Source organism: Macaca mulatta, chromosome 9, assembly GCF_049350105.2.
Source record: "Macaca mulatta isolate MMU2019108-1 chromosome 9, T2T-MMU8v2.0, whole genome shotgun sequence".
Lineage (NCBI taxonomy): Eukaryota > Metazoa > Chordata > Mammalia > Primates > Cercopithecidae > Macaca > Macaca mulatta.
Window position 1 is genome coordinate 121,411,686 of NC_133414.1, and position 6,474 is coordinate 121,418,159.

Genomic DNA, 6,474 nt, shown 5'->3' on the forward strand with positions numbered 1-6,474 from the left:
AAGTTATTATATAATTTAAATTCAGTAAATACTATACTATTTTATAAAGTCTGACTCCTCTCCATTTGAATTTTGGAAGGCGGAGCCTGTCAGCCTATCAGTGCGTTCCTTTTTTCCAAATTAAGATTTAGTGTGCATATACTTGTGTGTTTGTTCATGTGCAAACATGCATGGGTATCTAAGAATACAGAAGAGATTATTTCATTCCAAGGAATTAAACTTCTGGTCAGGAAATAAAATTCCTCACAATCATATGAGTATTTCCTCACAGCAATACTTTCATTCCCTAAGTGTATCCAGGAAGCCCTGTAGCTACCAGACATCCACTTCTCCATGTAATCAGATCATAGTGCAGTGATTCTCAAAATCTGGTGTCTGACCAGCTGCATCAGCAACACCTGAGAATTTTCATGCCCCAGCCCAAATCTATTGAGTCAGAAAGTCTGCGAGTGGGGCCCAGCTCCGCAGGAAACTCTGATGCTCGCTAAACTTTCAGAACCACAACTGTAGAGAGAAGCAATCTGAGTAAACTGATTCACCTGGAAGTGTGGATGGCGGGGTTCACTCTTGTTGAGTATTGACTTATTAAAGGAGAAACTACAAAACAAGTCTTGTAGCCTTCATTTCCAGCTAGACTGTTTGCTGTTTCTATATAGAGAATCAGTGGCCATCCAATAGTATGAAATGAGATAATAATAACAAGGCGACTTAGCTGTGTTGGCCTGGAAATAGGTACTTTTCAGCTAGCCTCAGGGAAATGATAAAAGAACTAAGTTGCTAGGCTAATTGCTGCATGATTGTATACAAAAATTCAGTCTGGTCACATGATGGAAAATGGTTTGAAGGTAATTATGAATTGGTAATCTTTCATGACTTTGGTCCTGGCTTCGTTTGCATAGGCTCTGATTACAGCAAGCAGATTGTTTTCCCTCACTTTTGAAATTGAAGATATGACAGGGAAGGAAAGAGGAGACAAATTGCCAAACAAAATCAGGTTATAGAGAACTTCCAGGGAACTTTAAAGGGCACTAAACTTAAATGCACCTTGCAATACCTGAAGCCTAGACATAATGTGTGCATCTTTGTTTCAATTGGCTTTGATATTTTTTATCTCACTTTTTGCAGTTTGCCAGTGTATCGACATGGTGCATCCAAAATGTGGCTTGAAGTCAAGAATAATAAAGATTACATGCTCTGAGTACACATTTGGAGGGCAACTGATCAGGCAGCATTCTGTTCAGGAAGCTCAAAGTGGCGAATTAGGAAGAGCCTGATCACTTACAACCAGAAATGTTGTGTGGAAAGGACTGATGCTGCCCCAAGCTCTGCTGTTGAAGAATTTCATGACCTTAGATAAAGCGTAGTCCCTCTATGAAGTTCAGTGAAGGTGCTATTCTGCACACTAATGTTGCCAGGTCTTGGCACATGCTGTTTCCTTTAAGAAGAACGCCCTCTTCCCTCACCCTCAGGGTCCCTTGGTAAACTCTCTTCCATCAACATTCAGCTCATGCACCACCTCACTAGATATTCACTGGCTCTTCAGGTGGAGCTGACAGTAAAGTCTTCTAAATAAGTATGAGGAACATTTATTAATATGATACACATAAAAGGCATAAGACAATGGATTTCATTCATCACAAAATACAATAATTATTTGTCTACTAATCTGTTATCCTTATCAGATGACTGAACAAAATGACTACAAAAGAAGGGTTTTTAGTTGTAGTTAGTGGAAGGAATAGGAAAAAATGTTTACTCCATCTCAGAAGCAGAAGTCTTTCTAAGAATATTTCATATGAAAGAATCTATAACTTTAGGGGTAAGTATTAAGTGTGATTCCTGTCCTCAAAGAGTGTATTTGCTTGATTGGTCAGTTTAGGTTCTACTCCTTAATATCTATAAGGTAGACTAGGAATACCAGTCCTGAGACTACAGGGTTGCATTGTCCAATACAGTAGCCACTAGCCATAAGCGACTATTTAAACTCGAATTTAAATTAACTAAAATGAAATAAAATTTAAAACAGGCCAAGCACTGTGGCTCATGCCTGTAATCCCAGCACTTTGGGAGGCCATGGCAGGCAGATCAACTGAGGTCAGGGGTTCAAGACCAGCCTGACCAACATGGAGAAACCCTGTCTCTACTAAAAATACAGAAGTAGCTGGGCATGGTGGTGCATACCTAATCCCAGCTACTCGGGAGGCTAAGGCAGGAGAATTGCTTGAACCTGGGAGGCAGAGGTTACAGTGAGCCAAGATGGCACCATTGCACTCCAGGCTAGGCAACAAAGGTGAAACTCCGTCTCAAAAAATAAATAAAAAATAAAAATAAAAATTTATTTTCTCAGTTATACTAGCCACATTTGAATTGCTCAATAGCCATATGTGATTAGTAGCTACCATATTGGACAGTGCAGATATTCAATATTTTCAGCATCACAGAAAGGTCTATTGGAAGAGCTTATTGAGAACCATTAATTATTGATACGAAGAAACTCAAACTAAAAGTAACGATGAGGAAAGACCCCTAAGAGATTATCATGGTCAGTTCTAGTCCCCTGACCCCACGGTGACCACTGATCATTGTTTATATTCAGAACTGGAGATGAGAGACCGTCTGGCAGGGAAGACTGTGTAAAGCACTCATCATGAACCAGGTCAATGTGGTTGACTGTAGGAGGTCCAAGTCTCTATTATCTCAAGATATTCTATGATTTTATAGATATTTAAATTATTTTTAAAATAATGGATAACTGAAAATATTCTTGAATATTTATCAAAAGTTTGTGAACCCAGGAGTTTGAAGTTTCAGTGAGCTATGATTACACCACTGTACTCCAGCCTGGATGACAGACTGGAGTCTGTCAGACTATATATATATATAAATATATATATATATGTATCAAAAAATTTGAATTCTATTCTGTTCCTCACCCCCTAAAAAAGGGCCACTTATTGTTTGATGATGATGTGTGGGTGGGAAGCATGCACACCATTAGTGCTTCTCTCTGTTTTTTGCTTCTCTGATTTCTGGGGCAAGGATGCCAAAGAACAATCTCGCATAAACTTGGAGAATAAGGACATTGCTTAGAAATCTGGCAATCATTCACCTTTTGAGTGTAGTTGTTTTCAAAACACAGAGAAAAGGATCAGAAACTACTAGGTTTTTGTCCATAACTACATGAATTACACATCTTATGTAAGACTCACATCAGTCCTTTTGGGTGGGTATCACTTATCCCTTTTGTGGATGCTGAATCTTAGTTATAGAAAGATAATATTGTTGAACAGTGAATTTAGTTGACAACAAGATTTATCCAAAACATGAAAATAAGGCAAAAGGATGGTTATGTTTTTTTCGATGCTGAAGTATTATCTAACAAGCCCACTCTACTATTATTTAATTCTCTACTAAGTGTAACTTTATTTGATTTGCTATTTACTACTGATTAAGGCTCAGATACTGAGTTACATACTAATTTGTGGGTGTTTGTTGAGTAGAAATTCAAGAGACTTTTGGCCACAAATGTAATGGTTGATGCCACAAATGTAATGGTTTTATTGCTTTGTAGGAAACTAGCCAGCTTTGTATCTGACTTGCAAACTTATTTCAGCATGCCCTTCCTGACAGACTATGTGAATTTCTGTTCCTCAAATACTCTTGGAACCAGCTTTACCAGTTTGCTGGTTTCCTTGTTAATGATTTAAGTCATTCCTGACAGATACTTTCTATGTATTTTTAGAACATTCTTGTTTTTCACTTCTTGAAAATTATACTGTGTCACCGTTTACATTTAGCAACACCTAGATTTGATCCCCTATTGTTCTGACACAAATAATATCTTACTATTTAATGAAGCCTAAGATTTGTTGGGTTTATTTTCTTAAGTAAATTCATGATATGTTAAAGCAAGACTAACCAAATAGATTTCATATGGCAGTCATTGTGGCATTGAGCCAGGCCTAACTTATCCTTAAGAGAAGTCTGAGTTTATACGACATCAAAATAAATGACTGAAAACTATGTGATCACAGAAACATGCAATTCTGTAGCAGACAGGGATCTTACAGATCTTGTAATTCATTCCCTTATGTTTAAGGTAAGAAAGTTGTTACCTATGGAGTGAATTGACTTGCAGGAGGCCACATGTCAAGCTGGAAGACCAGAGTTCAAAGTTATCAAATCCCAAGTTCTACTCTATTGCTGCTGTTTCGTATTTCTTCTAACTGGGGAGAAACAGAATCTATAGACAGTAAGAACAACTTTTTTAAACCATAAGGGGACAAATCTCACTGAGTGGCATTTCTACCTTCCCCTGTCTGCACCTGAAATGAATAGTAGGGATATAATAAATCAGCTACAAGACAGACATCCAGAGCCTGGAACTCTGGGAGGAAGGGAGGAGAACAGAAGACAAGCATCACTGGCATTGGGCCCTGGGTAGACAGTTCACTGATACCTCTGTCACCATAGTCACGAAGCACATGGTGAGTAATAAAGCAGATCACGAGATCCTGACAAAGCCTCAGTTTTCTCATTTGAAAAGTGGAGAATATTAGTACCTACCTGATGGGCTTTGGGTGCGTTTCAAGTGAGATAATGTGTTACTGTATTTATTACAGTGCTAATCAATAGAAGTGGCTATCACTATTATAATTATTTTCACTTAATTACTAATATTACCACTCCTAAAACAGGTCCAGCCTTGCTGTGCCAACTCCATCCACTCCCTCTCTTAACTCCTTCCAGAGAAACCAATGGGTATTAACGTTGCTCTCGTCTCTGAGTTCTCAGACATGTTGTCCTAGCTGTGGAGAAAGCTGATTTCTAGAAAGTTAGTCCTTTCCTGAGGGAAATGTGCCAGTAGGGAAATCGCAAGACAAACCATGAAAGAAACATAATTACTTTTTATTTACCTTTTCTGAACTGAAACATTTTTAGCAGAAACCTGCAACTCAGAAACAGAAGACTAACAAGACAGAAACCAGTACGTGGCTAAAGAAATACCTTACATTAATTCAGGGACACAGATGCTACAGACAGATACCTTTGGCAGGTGACAAGATTCAGGTTTGTCAGGGAACATGAGGAGTGAACATAGTAGTTCAGCTTTGAAAGGCCTTCAGTGAAAGTCATGTTAAGTTCTTTACTGGGAGAATTTTTTTCCTGTGTTGTATTCACAGCACTTGGATAATTTATTTTAGGTTCATTAGTTTATTATTTTACTTCTTATCATCCTTATGGTCAGAACGTTGAGTTTTGATGGTCCCTTGGAATTGATCAAGGGATCCAGTCAGTTGCAAAAGATAGCAGGCTCTTTACTACGACAAAATGAGGGCATGAATAAGTTGGTCTTCCTGTCAAACCTAGTCCAGAATAAGTTGTCGCCCCAACAAGTTGCGTTCTCAAAGCCCGGGGAATCACTCAGGTGTCCTGGCCTTGTGGGGCGGATAAGCTTGTATCAGGAGTTTAGGGGAAGGCGGATCTGCAAAGAGAGGAGGAAGAATGGATCCAATTCCTAGCTGATCAGGAAAAGGGCTGATTTGTTCAACCGAGAGGTATAAAATTCAAAGGAATTTGCATTTGTTTCCCTGAGAATGAAAACTTACATTCAAAGAAGCAGCTTTTGAGACTGACTACAACATTGTATGTGGTCAATTTGGCCAGACATATATAGAGGGTAGGGAGGGCCATCATCTGTACATTGCTAGGCTGAGGCCTGGAAAAGGGTTAGGAAGGGCAGGATGGTGAAATGAGAAGACTATAGGGCTTTGGAGACAGACTGTGTTCCCACTCTACCACTTGCTAGCTCTGGGTCACTGAGCAAATAAGTTTTCCCCTTGTCAGCTCTAGGATTTTCATCTGTAAAACAATCTTAATAATACCCAAATGAAATATCAAATAAAAGGATACTTGTGAAAAAAATTATAAAGTATGCACCCCATGTAGAAAGTTCTGTTGGTTTATAGAACCAAGTGGGTTTCTATCAAAGTTTGAGGAGAATCAAGGGATATGTTTGTCTGGTGACATCATCACTGTAAACAACAACAGCTTTCCATAAGTCCTACAGTGCTAGGCAGCAAGGACATTGATCTGCTCCAAAGTAGCAATATTTATATTCCACATACTTTCTGTTAAAAGATTTCTGTGTCCACTTAGACAACATATATATTAAAGTTGGAACAATACAGAGAAGATTAGCATTTGCCCCTGAGCAAAAATGACAGGAAAATTCATGAAGCATTCCACAAATTAAAAATATTAAGAAAGATTCCTGCAATGCACTGGAAGTATAATATGGATCTCAGTATAAATGTCATAAATGTATATTAGGGAAAAAAGGATTTTGCGGGGAGAAAGCTGTAGTGCTTTACTCATTTTGTAAAAAATCATACTCAGACACCTCTGGAAGTAATGTTTAACCAGGACATTTTGTCATGAAGTAGCAGAATAACTTTCCTTTCTTATCCCATA

The 6,474-nt window shown here is 38.4% G+C and overlaps 1 non-coding gene across 1 annotated transcript; it reads left to right on the forward strand.

Annotated features, from left to right (window-relative positions):
* Positions 1 to 6,147: 6,147 nt before the first annotated feature.
* LOC114670181 (U6 spliceosomal RNA) lies at positions 6,148 to 6,255 on the forward strand. Its single transcript, XR_003719665.1, has one exon. It is a non-coding gene; the product is annotated as a U6 spliceosomal RNA (small nuclear RNA).
* The last annotated feature ends 219 nt before the right edge of the window (positions 6,256 to 6,474 follow it).